The 20,221-nt window shown below is 44.3% G+C and overlaps 1 protein-coding gene across 1 annotated transcript in view; it reads right to left on the bottom strand.

Moving 5' to 3' along the window:
* The window catches only part of SLC16A3 (solute carrier family 16 member 3), a 51,489-nt gene extending 49,048 nt beyond the window's left edge, over positions 1-2,441 (bottom strand). The window contains exon 1 of the mRNA XM_053304139.1: positions 2,193-2,441. The gene's annotated coding sequence lies outside the window, so the exon portion shown is untranslated. The remainder of the gene's footprint in view (positions 1-2,192) is intronic.
* Between the last annotated feature and the right edge of the window lie 17,780 nt (positions 2,442-20,221).

The following is a 20,221-nucleotide window of genomic DNA, read 5'->3' on the forward strand; positions in this document are numbered from 1 at the left end:
TGCCCCTAACATTTGTTTATAAAGCTAGTGCCCAGGAAGATATTTCAAATCTGAGCAAATGTCCTAGATCCGTCAAAAAACATTGGATTAAATGAGGTCATTAACAAAGATCTGAGCACTAGCTGGAGCAAATGAATCAGGCCCAAGTTGAGTAAAGAGACAGACTAAAACAAAAAAGTCAAATGACTACAAACCATTTAGGTTTGAACTTTTTAAAAAACCATAGTTCAGGCTGTGTATACAGCAGAACAACAACAACTGTTTTTTTCATTTGTACTAGGGGATAATCTTGCCATTTTATTAGTCTTGCTCTCTCAGATCTTGGATTTCCAAAGATCTGGAGTGGATCCTCGCACAGCTGAATGACAGTATGAGAGGATCTAAGGGTCATCACCAAAATGTTATCTGTACTAAGGCTCAGTCCTGAAACGCTTAATGCCAGGGTTCAGCTCAGAAGCAGCAGTACACACAAGGCTCTGAGCACATGTAAAGTGCTTCTCTCACCACTGGCTCTTCCATGAGAGGAGGTGAGGTGGTCACCGCAGGTAGCAGATTCTTGGGGTGCCAGCATAGTGGCAAGACACTCTCCTTCTCCCATTTAAAAATGGGAAAGAGGGGGAGGAAGGTAAGCACAAGGGGGTTGGTGTTTGATGCCCCACCTCAGGTACACAGCGGTCTGCCTGAGGAGCACACTGCCACTGAGGCGAATACTGTGAGGAGAGGCTTCCAGGATATGACTTTCAAGAAGGTTTGAGCAAAGCCCCTGGCATATCTGTTCCACATTAAACCCCAGTTGTTCAGTTCTCCCTTTGCCTGCCTTTCCCCACAGCCTAGGTCACACATACAAGAGATTGCTTGTGCCCCAGCTTCTACCCTCACCATCACCCACTCCTTTCTTTTGGGCCCTTCCAGACTTTAAATCCCAATGAAGTGTAAGGTGGGGGGTGGGAGTGGGAAGCTAGATGAGCCCTTGATCTCATGTGAGAGCCGCCCTTCTCATTCTGGAACACAGATATCTGGCATGACCATGATCTGCAACATATTGAACCCCTGAGCACCACAGTCTACAAAGGCCTTTCTGGAGATCTTCAAAGAGGCCGGGACACACCTGGAGGCACGATCTCAGCAGCAGACTGAGAGGACGCCCCACTAGAAGCGACGGAACCCTAGCCTCCCAGTCCGTCTAGACAGGTAGACAGACAGACAGACAGAACAACAACAGATGAGAAAGCGCAGTGGTCCAAACTCAGCTTCTCCAAAGCAGATCAAACTTGGCCAGGGGCGCGCGGGTGAATAATGGATGGATGAATTAGGAGAGGAGAAGACGCGTCAGCCAGCCCGGCATAGTCGCGATGCCCAGAGCTAGTAGGGGCCGCGCCGGAGGAGCCCCCGGGGGTCACCAGAACCAGTCGCTTGGCGCCATGGTCACTGTGACATTGGCTGGGAGGGGGGCGGGCGGCGCACTGGGAGAGAGCAGAGGCGGCGGATCATCATCACGGAGATGATGGCGATGACGACGACTGCACGAGAGCGTGGACGACGGACGTCGTGTGCAGCACAGAGTACTAGATGGGGCTGAAAGGGCGCTGCGCTGCGCTTGGACGCCGACAATGATGCGCGCCGAGCTCTTCGGCTCCCCCTGAGCCCGCCGCCCGCTGTTTCTCGGAGGCAGCAGCCAGCCTCCATCCATCGTCCTCCTCTCAGCATCACTTAGAGAGGCTGAGGCGGAGACGGAGAGCCCTTGCTCGGGAGTATCTTTGGAAGGCAGCAGCCAGTTGGGGAGGCGGGAGGGGGACAAGGGGGCGGGGTCCGTCCAGCCCCCCTCATTCCTACCCTGCTGCTTCGCGCACTTACTTTCAAAGCGCGTGAGACAGTCTCTCTCCCTCCCTTCCTCCTTCCCGTCCCCACGTTCCCTCTCCAAAGGGCCAAAGCCCGCCAAGAGGAGCTCCACGGCGCGCTCAGTAGTCGCATCTGGCTGGCGCCCCGATTCCCGGGAGGAGTCCGCCCAGAGCCAAGCAGGTGGCGGCCACCGCCCTGGGGCCCGCCGAGCCCCCTCACCCGCCAGCAGAGCCCCGACCTGCGCGAGTTCCCCGGGCGAGGTTCCGACCCAGCCAGCGCCAAAGCGACGAGGAGCGACCGGCATCTGCATCTTCCCGCCGCGGGCGGCGGACAGCTCCGCCTTGCTTCGGTACCTGGGAGTCCCGGGCGGTGTGGATCTGCGCTGCGACACCGGCTGCGCCCGGCTCCGGCCGACGGTTCGGCTCTCAGGCAGTCGCCGCGGGAGGCGGTGGTGGGTCCTGTGGCGGCTCCCGTGCTGGGGGGCGATTTACCGCCTGTAGCTCCCGAGCCGCGTAGCCAGCTCGTCCGTAGACCACGTCAGAGACAGGCAGAAAGAGCCAAGGAGAAGAGTCGCGACGCTGGGGCCAGACGGGGTCCTAGCGCCTCCTCGGCAGAGCGCGCGAGTCGAGGATAGACGGAGCACGTGGGCAGGCGGGCAGCCCGGCGATCGGAACAGCAGAGCCAGACCCGACAAATAGCTTTGGGCACTGGGCCAGGGAAGCCACAAGGCGAGGAAGAAGTGGACTCCAAACAGCCAGGACAGGAGTGGAGGGCTGGTGGCCGAGTTGTCTGTTCTGGAGAACTAGATGGGATGCAGTGTGTGTGTGTGTGAGTGTGTGTGAAACCAGCCAGGTGCCGTCGGGACACTGGACTGGGGAGGAGGAATCAGAGGAGTCGCGGGCGGGGGGCGGGGGTGGGGTCAGAAGAGCCGCTGGGACCGGAGAAAGAGGACAAGGGGTGGGCACAAGATTAGATCAGCAGCACTAGGAAAGCCATGCGGCAGGGAGGGGATATGATCAGAACAAGGGCCAGGGAGGGACAAAAAAACTAGTCTAGGGATAGACCGTATTGGGGAGAGCCGATGGCAGCCGGCCATGGAGCAAGGATTCTGAATCAACAGCTAGGATCAGGGAGGCTCTAGGACTGGGTGGGCATTTGGGAAGCCATGCAGAAAACGGAGCTGTAAAACACGCACGGATTCCATCAGGATGATGAGAGGCGCTGTGGGCCAAGGAAGTGGACAGAATGCTGGGCATTGGATTGGATCAGAGCCAGAGCCAGAGCCCATGAGTTGCAAAACTGGATTTGAACAACTAAAGCCTCAGATCTCTGTGGCAGCTAGACTAAAGATGAAGCCTACAAGTAAGAACCAGAAACAGAATAGACAAGGAAGAAAAGCAGAGCAGGAAGGAGGGCGTCCAGGCCAGAACTAAGCTCAGTTCAGTACTAAGGAGATGCCTCATAATAATTAGAGCAGCAGGACCTATACTGCGCTAGGACTAGACCTACCTCAATCACTAGTGTAGTTTCAGAATCAGAAACTATTTGCCCAGTTTGCCCACAGACGAAAGGAATGCAGAACCATCATCGCCCATTAGCCAAAAGCAAGATGAAACGCAAAATTTAACAGTGAGGGAACTTTGAACCTTCTGCATGCAAGTTTGCAGATGCTCTTTCCAGAGTGGCCCCATCCCCTGAGGGGAATATCTTACAGTGCTCACATGTGGTCTCCCATTCCAATGTAAGCAGACTGGACCCTGGTTAGCAAAGGGGACAATTAATGCTTGCACCACAAGACCAGCTCTCTTCCCTTAGATCGGCTTTCCTCCTGAGCAGGTTAATCTCCAAAAAGCATGGCCACCCTAGGCATTGGTTGCCTAGTACGCATCCCTGGGGGCGGCGGGGGGGGGGAGATTCTTAATATGCAACTTTTCTTCAGCTTTTTGTCCATCTTAGTGCTAAAATCAAGCACCAGTGAGTCATTCCAGTTCCACTGCATTTTCAGAAGCTTGTCTGTGAGTGTCACCTAAGACAGCACTAGGCCCTTCCCAGTACTATGTCACTTTGCCCTCTTGTGCCCTCAAAGGCTTTTTTGGATGGCATTACAAGCTTTCATCTCTTGTCACTGCTCACCTCTTAATAGCACCCTTATGCATAACAGCCAAGGATGCCATTCTCTTTTCTCCTTTTCTTACACCTCCCTTGGCCAATTACAGCTATTCAGCATTCTTCCTCAGTCAGCTGCCTCTGACTCCTAGGAGCAAGCAGACATAAACCAGAGACACCAAACTGCAAGGGTAAAATTCCCTACCCAGCAGATACCTAGGGGCTATATATCCATAGTTTGTTGAGGAAAATGTCAGTTCCATTCAGTACCAAAACATCAATTCCAGTCAACAAGTGTTGACTTTTGCATCTGGAGACACACATACATTTTATCTATCTATCTATCTATCTATCTATCTATCAAATTTGTACACTGCCCCAAACTTTCATCTCTGAAAATAAAATTGCAGCATATAGCCCCTCCCATTTGCATCTGGAAGCACACATACATTTTGATTGATTGATTGATTGATTGATTGTTGAATATATATATTGCTTTTCATTAAAACAATCCCAAGGTGGTTCACACCGAAAAATTGAGAGACTATAAAAATTGCACAATTAAAATATTAAGCTAAAACATAAAAACATAGATCTGACTAAAAAGTTTTAAAATACAGGCACTATATAACAATTCAAAATACAAAGCAGCAGCTGTAGAGTTAATTATATAAAAGCCTGGGTAATAAGCCAGGATTTCACGAGCTTTCTAAGAACTGTGATGGAGACTGAGGAGTGAATAGCCACTGGGACAGCATTCCAGAGTCTGGGGGCAGCAACAGAGAAGGCCCTGTCCCGCGCGCACAACACCCAAGCCTCCCTCATTGTCGGCACCCAGAGCAGAGCCCCCTCACAGTTCAAATAAAATTGTGGCATATTGCCCCTCCCAACACAGATACACCTCTCCCTCCCTCCCTCACCCCCCTTTCCTTTCCTCCTCTAGCCTAGTGTCCCTCTGGCACATAAGGGATCAAGTCAGCTCCAAAACCAGGAAATTTAAATCTCATATGGAGAGATTTAACTCTTTGGTTTTTAGATAACTTTAAACTTTTTGCTGCATGTACTTCAGAGGAAGTTGTGTAGCATACATTGGCCAGTGTCTCTGGAAACACTGAATTAGACATTACACTGAAACAAATGGGAATTATTCCTCCAGCTTTGGCAGTGTTTCTTAAATATTTGGAACATGAATATAATATTAAAAAACCAATTGGACCTTTTGGTCCAATAAGATAATTGACTTAATAATGTGACACCCACAGTGGGTTGCATTGCAACCAACAGCACCATATTTAACCCAACCAAATGCCTCTTCAGGACTGGAAAATCAATTATCTTATTGGACCAAAAGGGCCAATTGGTTTTTTAATATTATGTTTGTTTGTTTTTAATATTATGTTTATATTATGGGCCAATTGGTTTTTTAATATTATGTCACATTATGTTTGTGACACCCTGATTAAAACTTTGCTAAGAATTAAACCGTCTCTTCTAATGACTGCTGTTAATTAATTGCTGATTGATTTACGATGTCATAAAACAGCCTGTTTTCCTACAATTCTCTTTTGTTAAGAAGTCTTTTCATCCATCCTGGCATTTGGTGTTGGTATGCTGATCTCCACACTGTTTCAGTGACATAGTGTGCAAGACTTGCCAGGTAATTCAGTAAGCAAGGGTCATTATCTGATGGGCAAGGGACTTTCAGTACTGCAACCAGTGGTCTTGAGAAAGCTCTCAGCTGCTCTTCTCTTTGAGCTCTTAGGAACTGCAGGTCAGAGTGGATATTAATAACATATGACACCAATGTGCTTAGGAAGGAGGGCTCACATTCTGATAATCTTGACTGCTTCCATGGATGTCTTGGAAAGTGCTCTGTATCTTCTGCTTGCTTCTGTTTTTACCAGTTGCTTCCTGTCTGCAGGCCTCTCTGGAGTAGTTGCATCTTGCCTCTCCTGCTCCTGTCTTATGGCACTGCTACCCTGGATGTTTCTATGGTGCAGCCACATTTGGAGTACTGCAGAGGCGTAACTAGGGAAAATGGCGCCCGGGGCAAGCACTGAAATTGCGCCCCCCCGCTGCCGCCCCCAGCATACATCTGACTGACACACATGTGTTTTTTCCTCACAACAACCCTGTGAAGTTGGCTTATATCTCAAACAACAGAATTATGATGCAATGATGATACACACCACATTATACTTAGGTTTTTCCTCACAAACAACAACCCTGTGGAGTTGGCTTGTATCTCAAACAACAGAATTATGATGCAATGATTGATGATACACACCACATTATACTTTCCTCACAAGCAAGAGAATATCTCCAAAGGTCCTGGCATATAACCCCCTCCCCCATTTTTCTTGCCAAACTTTGTGTCTTTAGCAGGATACCACAGGCACTTGTTAAAGCTAACACTGCAGGTTTTTCTGAGATGGAGCTGTTATAGGAGCACTTCAGCATAAACTGAGATCACAAGGCAAGCTTTCACAGTGCAAAAACGAGCATGCCAGCAAGCAGAACTCATGGTAAAACTCTCTTGAAACACCTTGTAACAATGCACAGGCAGCTATGTTACACTGCTTGAGTCAACTCACACTGCTGTACTACCCAGGCTGTGGGAATTGACTCTCAGTTCCATATACATGCATGCATTTAAGATTGAGTGCCAAAGAATCTTTATGATTGTTTTTCTTTCTTTTGGGGCGGAGAGAGGAGCATATAATGCAAACATTAACACCTGTTAGGCACCTGAGACCATAGTTGGGCAGCTAAATAAAAGCCTGATTATTTAATATGTTTTTTCCCCCACATGTGGCTTCTGTAGTTTTTGCAACTCATTCAGTTTCTCACCCTGACACTTGGTCTGCTGCTTCTACCCGCCCGCCGCTAAATCCTTTCTTCCGTGCAGGTGTCCGTGTATGTCCTCGTCGTCCTGCCTGCGCCTGCTGCAATGCAGCCCCAGCCCCAGCAACCACACTTTCCTCCGCGACGGCGACCGCGCCACCACGTGCAGGCGAACAGAGGAGTACGTACGCACGGCACGCCGTCCGAGTCGCGCGTGCGTGCGTCACTGACTAGAGACCCTCTGGCTGGCAAGCCACTAGAGGGCCTCTTTCTGGCTGTTCCAGACTAAGCGAGCGACGGAGCAAGCGAACCTCAGCCAAGGGTAGGCGCAGTGAGCAGCATGAAAGGCGCCCGCCGCCAAGCCAGGCCACTGACTGGCCACCAGCAAAGCAATGGGGGGGCGCGGGCGGCGCGGAAGGGACCGCTTGTGGGGGAGGGGGCGCCGACGCGCTCCCTTGACTGCTGCAGCGCTGCTGCACTGAGCAGGAGAAATTTGTATTAAAAAAAAATGGGTCATGGCGGCGCCCCCCACGTAACCCAAAAAGATGGCACCTGGGGCACGTCCCCCCCCTGCCCCCCTATAGTTACGCCTCTGGAGTACTGTGTACAGTTCTGGTCACCATACCTCAAAAAGGACATTATAGAACTGGAGAAGGCAGGCAACCAAGATGATCAGGGGCCTAGTGCACCTTCCTTACTAGGCAAGGCTACAACTCCTAGAAAAAAGACAACTGAGGGGAGACATGATAGAGGTCTATAATATCATGCATGGTGTAGAGCAGGGCTGCTCAACTTCAGCCCTCCTGCAGATGTTGGCCTACAACTCCCATAATCCCTGGCTATGGGCCACTGTGGCGGGGGATGATGGGAGTTGTAGTCCAAAAACAGCTGGGGGGCTGAAGTTGAACAGCCATGGTGGAGAGAGAGAACTCTTTCTCCCTCTCTCATAACACTAGAATCAGGGGTGATCCCATGAAACTGAGTGCCAAGCAATTTAGGCCCAACAAAAGGAAGTACTTTTTCACACAACACATCATTAACCTATGGAATTCTCTGCCACAATATGACAGTTACCAGACTGGATGGCTTAAAGAAGGGATTGGATGCATTCATGGAGGACAGGTCTATCAATGGCTGCTAGTCTGAGGGCTATAGACCACCTCCAGCCTCAGAGGCAAGATGCCTCTAAATACCAGTTGCAGGGAAGTAACATGCCTTCATCTATTGAAGATGAAGATCTATTGAGAGGGGGCATGCCTTCATCTATTGCCTGTGGGCTTCCCAAAGGCATCTGATGGCCCACTGTGTGAAACAAGATGCTGGACTAGATAGGCCTTGGGCCTGATCCAGCAGGACTCTTCTTATGTTCTTATCTGTGTTCTGTTACTGGATTACTCTTGTATGGATGCTCTGGGTATGGGGAATTCTGCCTCAGGCTAAGAGAGGCAAAAAGGCCTTTTTAAACTTTTTAAAAATTGTGAAACTAAGCAGTGTGGTCAACAAGCAAGTTATGACTTAATAATTGTATCTAAAATGATTGTTTGCAGTGGGACTGAAATAAGTCTAAAAAAGAAGTATTCCAGTATAACTAGCTTGTAGACTGAGTTAAGAGCCCGTGAAATTACAAACAATAGTTCTGTATTTTTTAAAAGCCCCTTGGTCATCTGTTGTCTCAGTTGTTCCTGCCTTTTTTCATGAGTCATGTGCATTTCTGACTCTGCGTTAATCTTAGAGGTCATTTTGTGATATCTAACATCAGTAAATTTATACAATTTCAAGCACACTTGGATGAAACTGATTATTTGAATGCATTTCAGTCTGGATTGTTTTTCAGGCCTCGTTATGGCACAGAAACTGCCTTGGTCATTCTGCTCACTTAGGTTCACATGCCAATAGAAGCTCAGGGGAGTGTGACACTACTAATTCTGATGTATCTCTCAGCAGCTTTCAATGTTGTCAGCCATCACATAAGAGGAGGACTGGAACTGGAGATACACCTAGGTAATTTTGGAGCCTGGACCTAAAGGCCTTTGGAGCCCCTCACCCCCACCCCCCACTGCATCATTTTTTAACACATACTGTAGGTTCTTGAGGGCACAAACTACACCACCCAGGACAGACTAAAGAGGATTTGGGGGCTCACAGGGGCAGAGGTAATTTTGGTAATTACCTAGGTAATTTTGGAACCTGGGCCTAAAGGCCTTTGGAGGCCCCCCCACCCACCGCGGCAAGGTAAGAACCATCCCCCTACACACACACATTGTGACACACGCAGTATTTTCTTTACAGATGGGTTCTTGAGGGCACAAACAGCAACTGAACTCACAAGAATGTAAGAATATAAACCTGGTATATTTATGCAAATATGCTTTAGCAGAATCATTTCAACATACAATTTAACATATTCCCATCCCACATATTTCTTCCCCCACTCCCCACTCTGTCTCTAAAGCACCCAGCATAGGTCATAATCACACTTGGCCGCCCAGCACAGTGCAGGCCAACAATGTCCACACCACCCAGGACAGACTAAAGAGGATTTGGGGGCCCCGGGGATATGGAGGCCCTGGACCTCGGCCCCAAAGGCCAGGGGTAAGAGCGCCTCTGATTACAAGCAAACAGATTCAGGTGAGATGCAAGCAAGAATTTCCTAAGGATCCGAGCTAGGGGCATATTGGGCTTGGCAGCAGCCACGCTAGCCATGTCCCCTGTGTTGGCATCCTATACACACTGAGCAGGGGGCATGGCCAATACCGGGAAGGAGAGGTAAACGGCCCTTTGCCCACTCCCAGCCAGCACTTCATTTGCTGGCTGAGTGCTTTCTTTCCCATGCTTGTAGTGAGGGTGAGAAAGAAAGCACCCAGCCAGCAAAGAGTGGCCAGTGACTCAGAGGAAGACTGCAATTTTTGGATTGTATCTCACCTGTTTTGGTCTGGCTCCCATCTCCATCCCCTGCCCAGCCTGCCAGAAGTGCACTGTTCCCTCTTGTTTACATTTCGGCAAGCTGGCCCCAGGTATAAATGTGTCTGGATGCGCCAGTTCTGATATCCTGACACCTGACAACACTCTCTTTAATGTATTCTTTCATGCATACAGCTGTTTGCCTTAAGGAATGTTGTACCTGGATACTTTATATCAGAGAACAGCATGCCAGGATCCTCCCTCCCCATCCCCACAATCATTAAAATACACACAATTAAAATACAGACATTTCTTGCCATATCTGCGCAATGGAATAAGTGCCTTTCTGTATGCTTATGTCTTTGTGCAATAAATATGATTTTGGAGGAGATCCAGTTTTTAAACTTCCGGATTGTATTTGTGCTGCACTTCACTTGCACTTTCCAAATACTCTAACCACAATTTTTATCTCCATGCTGTAAATGTCCAGCAGTGTTTAACCAACATAACTATCAAAGCTCCTGGGAATCCTGGGAATTGTAGTTTGGCGAGGATGTTTCTCTCTCTTCCTTTGTAAATGTTGGTGTTTGATACCTTCTGTGGAAGAACAGTGAGTTAAAACCTCTCTTCCAGCTTATGCTCAGTTCTTTCATTTTAAAGGAACAAAGCAGAAAACAACAAAGGAGGAGTAAGTGAATGAATGAGTTTTCTGCTTGAACCTGAAGCCAGAAGATTAACATTGGTTGTTATACAGTAACCTTGGCAACCATAGTAATCTAACCTGGCCTGCAAATGCTGTAACAATGAAATAGGTGGCTTCAAATTCAGGAGCATACCTAGCGGTCTAGCCCATGTTTACCCCTCTCCCCGGCAGCCCCACAGAGTGAGGGAGATAATGAAGAAAATAGGAAAGGGTGCATCTGGGTGGCCCTCAGGGATTGGGGACCCCAACATTCTTTGAATCCATCTGCTCAATTATAGCTACACCCCTGTTCAAAATACTTCGTGTATGAGCAAATCCTTTCTCAATATTTCTTTCACATCTTCCCAAACCATATAATAACCACCTTCTCAGAATCCTTGCCAGAAGGAAACCATTTTACTATCACATGTGAAAAGTGTGTGTGAGTCACATTAAGCTGCTGAATTAATCATGCCTTTTGTTAGGTAAGTTGCTGGTTAATCACACTGACTAATGATAGCTAATAGTTGGGAGATTCTGTATTTTAATGAGAGTATCTATCTGAGCTTGGGAAAGGTGACACCTTGCTCCCCTAACCTAAGGGAAGGGGAAAGATGTAAGGGGTATGTGTGAGAGAAGAAACAGCAGTTTTTAGCTTGGAACCGACAGAGGCAGGGAGAGTGCTGGGAGTTTCTGAAGGCATCTTGAAGGTGCAGGTCCTCTCTCTGGGATCTGGTGTGGAGTTAGGAGATCTTATGCCTTGCAGAAATTCCTGCTGTTTGCCTCTACTTTTTGTATGTTGGTAGATAAATCAAATACTACAACAAGGCTTTAGAGATCTCTGGTTTCCAAAGGCAACGAGACCCAGGAAGCACTTCCAAACTTCCAGGTAGCAGCAAACCAAGGGGCTTCTCTCACCACTCAGGGAAGTGGGAAGTGTGCTACAATAACTTTGATCTTCCAGCAGTCAGTTTATTTTAGGTCTCCTACATAACAAGTGTGTTTTCCAGTCCAAAAGCAAGTAAATGCATGCTTTTTGTGCAATAAGACACAATTTGCACTCTAGCAGTGACAATGTGAATCTGTCTGCCCTCAAAAAGTTCAACCAGCAACTTCAAGGCACTGCTTCAGCCTCCAGGGATAGATAGATAGGTAACTTTATTTCGGTCATCAACCAGAACAAAAGATCATCATAAAAAAGCAGTACGAGATTTACAGAAAATATAGCAAAACTTGGCCACCGGATTAGTACTCATAGCATTAAAATTAGACAGCAATAGATCAAGATAAAATTCATCTGAGTGGCCAGGAAAAGACTTCAAAAAAGGTGAGATAAGATTTAATCTGTAAAGGTCACAATATAAACAACATGGGTGGTGGACTCAATACGCCTGAGCCACAAGGGCATAGGCGGGAAGAATATGGAATCCCTTTAAACTTTCCCTCAAGTACAGCAGTGGGGAGTGCATTAAGACGCGCAAGAGATAATGCACGTCTAAATTTGGGGAATGTTATACTGCTTAAGTAATCAGCAGGTTCCAAATTAAAAAGCTGATTACCTACAAACTGGAGAAAAAATGATAAGGAAAGAAACCGTGCAAAAAGTGGATACTCAGGGACCATGAAAATTGCCAATAGTCGCAGAAACACAGCTAGTACTGCATGAATAGCCAGAAATCTGTATGGAGGAAAAAGGCAAGACACATATGTCCATATAACAATCCTTGAGATGCTATATTAGGGTAATGAATAACCATACCAATCAGTAGTCTAGAGAAACTAGAAGTAGCAGCAACAATCTAGCAGATAAATCTGCACATGCATATAACCAAATATTACAACTCATTGAAAAAGATCAAATGTCATAACAAGGAATGAATATACATAAGAACAGGCACATGGATATTGCAAAAAAACAGCCTGAATGTATAAAAAATGTATACTAGTCCATATGAAGAATAATGAAAAAATGAGAAAACTCTGACAATGATGAAAATTCCTAAATGAGTGACAGTAACACTAATATTGTAGATAGTGTCTAAGTATGCATGTTGAGGAATATAGCATTACAAAAAAGGACAGGAACTTCTTCTTAAGTGAAAATGAAGTCTTGCCAAGCTGGAAAATGTCCTATGAAAGAGTCCTTATAGGCTAACCCGGGATTCTTTTGAAATTTAAATTTTTATTAATTTTTAACAATAATCATAACATCCATAATAAACACAATTGGACTTCCTGCGCACCTCTTTTTGTGAAATAAAAACTATAAAGTTTACCTTATTATAATATTAATTAAAAAAACACAAATTTAAAGCTTAAAGAAAAAAGAAAAAACCATTAGTCTACCCAACCTGCATTTCAAACTTCAAATCCAGCTGTAAGGTCCATATTAGGAAAATAATTATTTAAGTACAACAAAAAAGGTTTCCAATCTTCCCTGAAACGTTCTAAGCTTTGATCTTTTATCAGTGTTGTAAGTTTTGCCATCTCTGCATATTCCAAAGTTTTTATCAGCCTATCTTCTTTTGAAGGCAATTCATTAGTCTTCCATTTCTGTGCATATGTTATTCTAGCCGCCGTAGAAGCATACAGGAAAAAAGTTAAGTTATTTGTAGAAATTTCTCCTTGTGTTATTCCTAGCAGGAAGGATTCTGGCTTCTTAGCAAATGTCACTTTAAATATTTTCTTTAATTCATTATATATCATGTCCCAATAGGCCTTGGCCTTCCCACAAGTCCACCACATGTGAAAAAAGTACCTTCAGAATCCCCACACTTCCAACATTTGTTTGAAACATTTTTATACATTAATGCCAGTTTTTTTGGTGTCAAATACCATCTGTACATCATTTTATAATAATTTTCCTTCAAAGTATAACAAGCAGTGAATTTTAAATCATTCTTCCATAACTTTTCCCAGGCTGCCATTTCTATATTATGTCCAACATCTTGAGCCCAATTTATCATAGTTGTTTTAACCAATTCCTCTCGTCTCCTCTAAAAGTAACAATTTATACATTTTAGAAATTAATTTTTCATCATCTTGACATGGTTCCTTCTCAAAATTCAAAATCTGATCCTCAAATCCAACTTTAAGGTCTTTCTTATAAATCTCATTTAACTGATAGTACTGAAACCAATCTCTTACCACATTTTGTATTTCATTTAAAGTTTTTAACTTACAATCCTTTCCATGAAAATGCAACAGATCTCTATAAATACCCCCAGACACCTGCATATTTACTTCTTTACGTGATAAAGCTTCATTCGGAGATATCCATAACGGAGTTTTTGGTTCTAACCAATTTTTATATTTTAACCATACCCTCATTAAACTCCTTCTTACATAGTGGTTTAAAAAATCTTTATGTACTTTACTTTTTTTCATATCATAAGTAAGCAAGCCATCCAAACCTTCTGTCAAATCCCTCACGGGATTCTTGAGCCCATTTCATCAGAGAACACAACCATTCTGTAACAATAAAACAAACACTAGCGAGTCTCCTGACTAAGGACTTACATAGATAATCATAATAATGTTAATAACATCCTCCACCTTGTACACAAACTGATACATACCACCTTTCCTCCTCTCTGAGCTTAAATAGCAATAATAGCTCAAAAATCAATCTTTATAGAGGCAACCTTTCCTCTTATATTTTTTTTTGGGGGGGGGCTTACTAACTGCCAAGCCTCAAGGCTTGAGAATATATAGTCTGGCATCAATTAAGATGCTTCTAATCAGGTGGAACCACCTACAAATTGGTCTCCCAAGAGAATGATGAAAACATTAAGGCACCAGCTGTATACTATCACCACATTCATTAAAGATGCAGCTTTATCTTGCTTTTCAAATTGTTGACACTATCATCCTGCTAAAACTGCCAAAGCAGTGAGCTGAAGGACGCAACTTGTTTTACTTTTCAGATCGTTGATATATCATGCTGTTGAAACAGTGTTAACAGTTAACTATATAAATTGCAAAAACCACTATCTGCAATAACAATTCTAAAATGAATTATTTCAAATGTTGTAAATTACAACGACGCATATAATATATAACATATAACATCTTCTTCCTAATTGTAGGTCAAAAAGCTCCCATATATAGATGATAAATGTGAACCAAATTCATATCAGTAAAGCTGATATATACAGCCAACCTTCTACAGTAGTTATATAGCAAGATGAAAAAATTACAAGACCCCTGACATATCATATGCCAAATTAAGCCCATATGGGATAACAGTGTTCAATCTGTATACAAAAGTGGATTCCATTCTTAGCAGTAATTGGTCTACATTCTCATGCCCAAATTTCCGTGGTTGGTATTTGTAAATTACACTGAATCTGATGTCTTCAGGAGAATGTTGGAAACTCCTGAAATGTTCCATCAGAGGTGCTTCCAAAACCATATGTTTAATTCTGGAGCGATGTTCAAGAATTCTAGTCCTCACTGCCCGAGTGCTTTTGCCCACATATTTTAAACCACAGGGACATGTGATCATATAAATGATGTTTTTACTGCTGCAATTGGCAAAGAATAATAATTTGACCATCCGTTTCTCCCTGGAAATATATATTTCATCAATTTCCACAGCCAAAGAACAAGCGGCACAATGGCCACAACGATAAAACCCTAGTGGAGACACATGCGATGCTGGAGTAACACACATATCAGCTTTAACCAAATGGTCTCTAATATTTTTAGTTCTTCTGAAAGCAAAAATTGGTGGTAATGAGCAACCTGGAATATCTTTAACAATGCGCCATTCCTGGCGAATAATGTTTTTGATCTTAAAACTCAGAGGTGTAAAGTCTGAGGACCATATAAGGCGGTTCGTTTTTCCTTTATTATAAGGTCTCTCTTCCAACAGCCTACCCCTTCTTTTTTGTGTTTGCCAATCCCCCCCAGGAGCAGTATCATTAACTGGTGTCAATTGCCTGACCTGGATATGTGTAACTGCAGATGTTGGGGCTGTGAATGGTGAGCTTTGCTTGTATTGATCTGATTACTGAGTGTTAAAAATCTGTTGAGAAAAATAACAGATAAAATATTATGGTTAATTTAGAATTTCTGCTATTTTAAAACACTTATGTAAATGTGCTCCCAAGCATATTCTGGTGTAAAATGTAGTGCATTCAGCTAACTTAAGTGGCAAGATTGTTCATGCAAAATTTGTTATATGTAGGTAATTGGGAAGTATGATATTCAGAATTTCTTCTAGAAACTACAAAAAATATTTAAATTTTCACCTACCATATTTCAGTGTACAAAGTAGGGCATTCATCTAATTTCAGTGGCAGGATTGTGTATGCAAGATTTGGTATCTGTAGGTAATTGGGAAGTATGACTTTATTTCACACCAACAAACAACACACACACACACACACACACACACACACACACACACAGAGTCTTCAATATATATGTAAACAGTTTTAGAAATGTGCCTTGACAAAGAGCTGAGATCTCCATGAAAGCACCCTTTCTCCTCTTAGGACAACCTTGAAAGAAATATAAAATAGCAACTGTATTAATCACTGAGACACTTTGCATATAATTTAGCCACTTAACAGTACAACTCCAAGATCTAATTTATGTCGGAATCTAAAGCTTGCAATGTTTAAATATCCTTCCTGTATATTTTTGCATACTTTGAAATCATACTATGGTTTCAGGATGCCCTGCGCACCAATATCAGAAACAAAGTACTGCTTTTTTTTTTCTTTAGTTGATCTGGAATTTGATAATGTGGTGTTCATGGTTAATCCAAGCCAGTTTTGGAATGGGGCTTTAGTTACTTTTATTCTAGTCCTGGAGTAGAGGCAGGTCTAACAAACAGCCAGCAGCAAGAGCATGGAAAAGCAGTCTGCACTTGCCTCTCTGTACATAATACCTATTTCATTAAACTATTAATGATTACTGATTCCACCCCACTGCCTTGTCCTTGCATACCACAACACTGTCCCTTGGATTCTACAGATAACTGCAAGAAAAAGACAAAAACAGCCTTTTTTTCTCCATTACCTTGGAACTCTCTAATGTACTCATAATGCTTTTTAATGTACTTTTTCTGCAGCCACTAAGCAAATGAACAAAATATCTGTGAGAACGTGAGCATCTGGGAGAGGTTCAATTAACCGTGCAGTTTACTGCAGGTTCTAAATGTAGTCCTTGAAATTTCCTGTCTCTTGGTTATAAGACAGAACTGGACTGGCCTACTATGCTGTAAATATTGGACCCTGGACCTAATGAGCTTATACCCTCTGCTTCTGATCTGCTTCAAAATCAATACATAGAGTCCTGATAATGTAGTCTACACCTGTGAAAACTTTTAGAGCTCTAGCTCAATCCCTTCTGGAAATATAAAAGAATCCCTCTTTTCCATTGGGGAAAATCATAGGGCCCTCTAGGAGATTGGGCACATGCACCTGGGCCCCCCAGGCCCATGCCAAATGGCACCCCTGTCCATATATTTATATTATAAAGATATTATCTAGTGCCACAAGCAGATCAAAGTGCACCATACTAGAGATCAGGCATATCTAAGAGATAATTCATGTGCTTTGGTGTGCTCTAACTATGGATTAAATGAATTTGTGCAGCAGGCTTAGTACTATGTAGTGATCATGTCATTCCTTCTCCATGTTAGTGGCCCACTTGCAACTCAATTGACATTCTCAATGCACCAGTCAACATGATTGTTGCCCCTGGTGGCGCAGTGGTAAAACTGCCGCCCTGTAACCAGAAGGTTACAAGTTCAGTCCTGACCAGGGGCTCAAGGTTGACTTAGCCTTCCATCCTTCCGAGGTCGGTAAAATGAGTACCCAGAATGTTGGGGGCAATATGCTAAAAATCATTGTAAACCGCTTAGAGGTTTACAGAAGTTTACATTGTAAACCGCTTAGAATGTTGGGGGTAATATGCTAAATCATTGTAAACCGCTTAGAGAGCTCCGGCTATAGAGCGGTATATAAACGTAAGTGCTATTGCTAAGTGCTATTGTTGGTCATTTTGTTGCGGTGTGATATGATCATTGTGTGGTGAGCTGTAAGTCAAGTCTTGAGTCTCCAATGTTTAACCTTGGATATATTTTGCAAGTGCTACAATATATGTTTTATTAGGATAGGATTTTATTTTTTATGTTTTATTAGGATAGCCTTTTAATAGACATGATTAATCGGATATGGAGCAATTGTAATGCTGACATGGTATTTTAGTGTTTCAAAGATATTTTATTGCTGGTTTTTTTCGTGTTGGATTTTGACGTTGCTACACAATCTGAGTCCCTGGGATGGGATGAGTCAAAAACCTAACAATAAGAAGTGAATGAAAGTTGAGCAGCTGCAAAGCAACTGCACAATAGTTTCAGTGCATGCTGAAGGCTGCAGATCCACTCAACCAACTGGCATTACTGTATATCCACAGGTCATGTGAACTGGACCTACCAACAGAAGTATTTGCTCTGCTGCCAGCCAGAGGACCAAATGCTACCTCACCAATCTAGGGAATGAGGACTGGACTCCTGTATATTCAATGGTGGTACAGGAGGGCATTCTGATGGATGAAGCTTGTCATCCAAGGATGAGAAAAGTTTTACAGGCAGTCCTCAGACTTACAACTGTTTTTTGAAAACAGTCTCTTAAGTAAAAACATAACAGAATTAAATTGAATCCCGGTTTAATGTGGGCTATCGACATTAGCATGATTATGTGAACCCATGCCAAGATGGTTTGCATCCGAGATTCCCGCTTTGATGTGGGTTCACAGAATTATGCTAAATCTGGCAACCCACATTAAACCTAGATGCAAACGAGTGTGTGAACCAGGCCAGAGTTACAAATGGGGATTTGGTTCCTGTACCAAAGTCAGATACCCATTCTTTTTCTCCTGCTGCTGTCAAAGCTAATGGTGTGTCTCTTAGATATGCAGCAGATAAGTCAATGGCGAAGAATCAGAAGTTGCTCATCCTTGCCATCTACACCCTTTCCAGCTACTTCCTGGCTCTTTCTTACTTTTCTATGGAAGGAAGGAAGGCAAATGAATAACTCACCTCCATCATCTCCAGTTCCTCCTGGGCAACAGTTAGGGAAGGAAAGAGGGCCAGCAGGAAGTAGCACATGGGCTGGGCATAGGCTTCGTGCTTTCCTTCTCACTGTCACAGCACAGCAGCTGAGCCTGGAGGAGGAGGAGCCAAAGAAGCAGCCATGGCAGCAGCAGGGGGGAAACATCTTGGACTGGCGAGTCAATCAACCTCTTTCCAGTCTCATAGACAACAGCAGCAGCAGTTGTCACCAGGACTGCCAGTCTCGATGACAACATGGGCCTGTGCCATCATTATCAGCTCCTCCTTCTCTAGCCCTTGCACCTGCATCTATCTAGCAGAGCCTCCCCTCCTGCAGTGAATGCTGGACAGTTGAAACAAGGTGGCAGTTTACAATAGTCTTAAGTGCCATTTGTCTTAACTTGGAGCATCTTAAATCATGGACTTCCTCCTATGTTTGTCAACGTCCCCTCTTCTACACCGCCATGGATGCTGCAGGAGCCTCCTCTGCCCTAAGTCACCCTGCCCAACAAGCTCCCAAGCTAGGTCCTGTTCATAGCTGCCATTTCCTGCTGATTCATTCATGATGGAAGGAAAAATGCCTGGCACACTGATAAGGAAAGACAGGAAAGGGGAGGGGGAGAGGAATGGGGAGGGAGGAATTACCCTTGTTAGTAGGCACAGCAGCAGTCATTAACAGTGTTTGTTGTATTAATCAGGAATAAATGTGTATTCTTAGTTATCTCAAGAGTAGACTACTGTAACACACTCTATGTGTGGCTACCTTTGAATAGTACCTGTAAACATCCATGGGTGCAAAAATGCTGCAAGAAAGGTTCTCATCAGGAATTGTCCTTTGGAGATTGTGACTCCCTTGGCTGCTTCAGTTGTACTACCTACCACCAGCCCATTTATGGGCTCACTTCAAAGTGCTAGTTATCACCTCTGAAGTTCTAAATGACTTGGGGCCAAAGTGTTAGACTATCTTCACCCATATAATCATTCCCAGCAAAGCTCTCTTGCACAACTTGCCTTTATCTGATATGTCACACCACAGTTATGGAAATCTCTGCCCAAGAAAACTTGCCAGGCTCACCCTCCCTATTGTCCTCTGCCATCAGATAAAAACCTTTGTTTTTGCACAAGCCTTTTGCCCTATAGGGCTTTTAGCCCCTCCTCTTCCCAGCTGGTAGTTGTTTGTAATTTTGGTGTTTGGATTGTTTCATCTGCTGCCGCCCCTGCCTGTTATCTATTAAGTGATTTAGAATAATTTTATTGTTTGAATTATATGCCGATATTGGAAGTTGACTTAAGTTTTTGCAATAAAAGGTGAGGTATACATTTTTAAAATAGAAATATAAATTGTATAGACATACAGAAGCAGCTCTGTAGTGGCAGTGCCCATTGGGCAGCTACTAGTCTGGAGGATGCAGGGCTTAGGGGGGCCAGGCTGGCAAGAGCTAGGGACAAAAGGACAAGCTAGGTGGTCAGTCAGGAATTAAGGACGGCAATCCAGGAGTCAGAAGCAAGCATGAGTTCACACCAAGCAGTCTAACATGAGACATCACCAGAATCAAGTGGTACTCTTAAAGCAAGGCCGGTTTCAGGTAGGTAGTTCTTAGTCAATGACTGACCTTGTTGGGCAGGGCCATGTTAAGGCTTTAAGAACTCCAGGGCTGCCGCAGATAGTGACTTGCCACAAGGGGCAGCGGTATATGGTGTGTACACTTGGGCAGAATCTGATGGTGTTCTCCTTGCTGTTTTTCTGAACATGACTAGCTGATTTTCAGTAATTTTGGGAT

The sequence above is a fragment of the Hemicordylus capensis genome, chromosome 2, assembly GCF_027244095.1.
Source record: "Hemicordylus capensis ecotype Gifberg chromosome 2, rHemCap1.1.pri, whole genome shotgun sequence".
NCBI lineage: Eukaryota > Metazoa > Chordata > Lepidosauria > Squamata > Cordylidae > Hemicordylus > Hemicordylus capensis.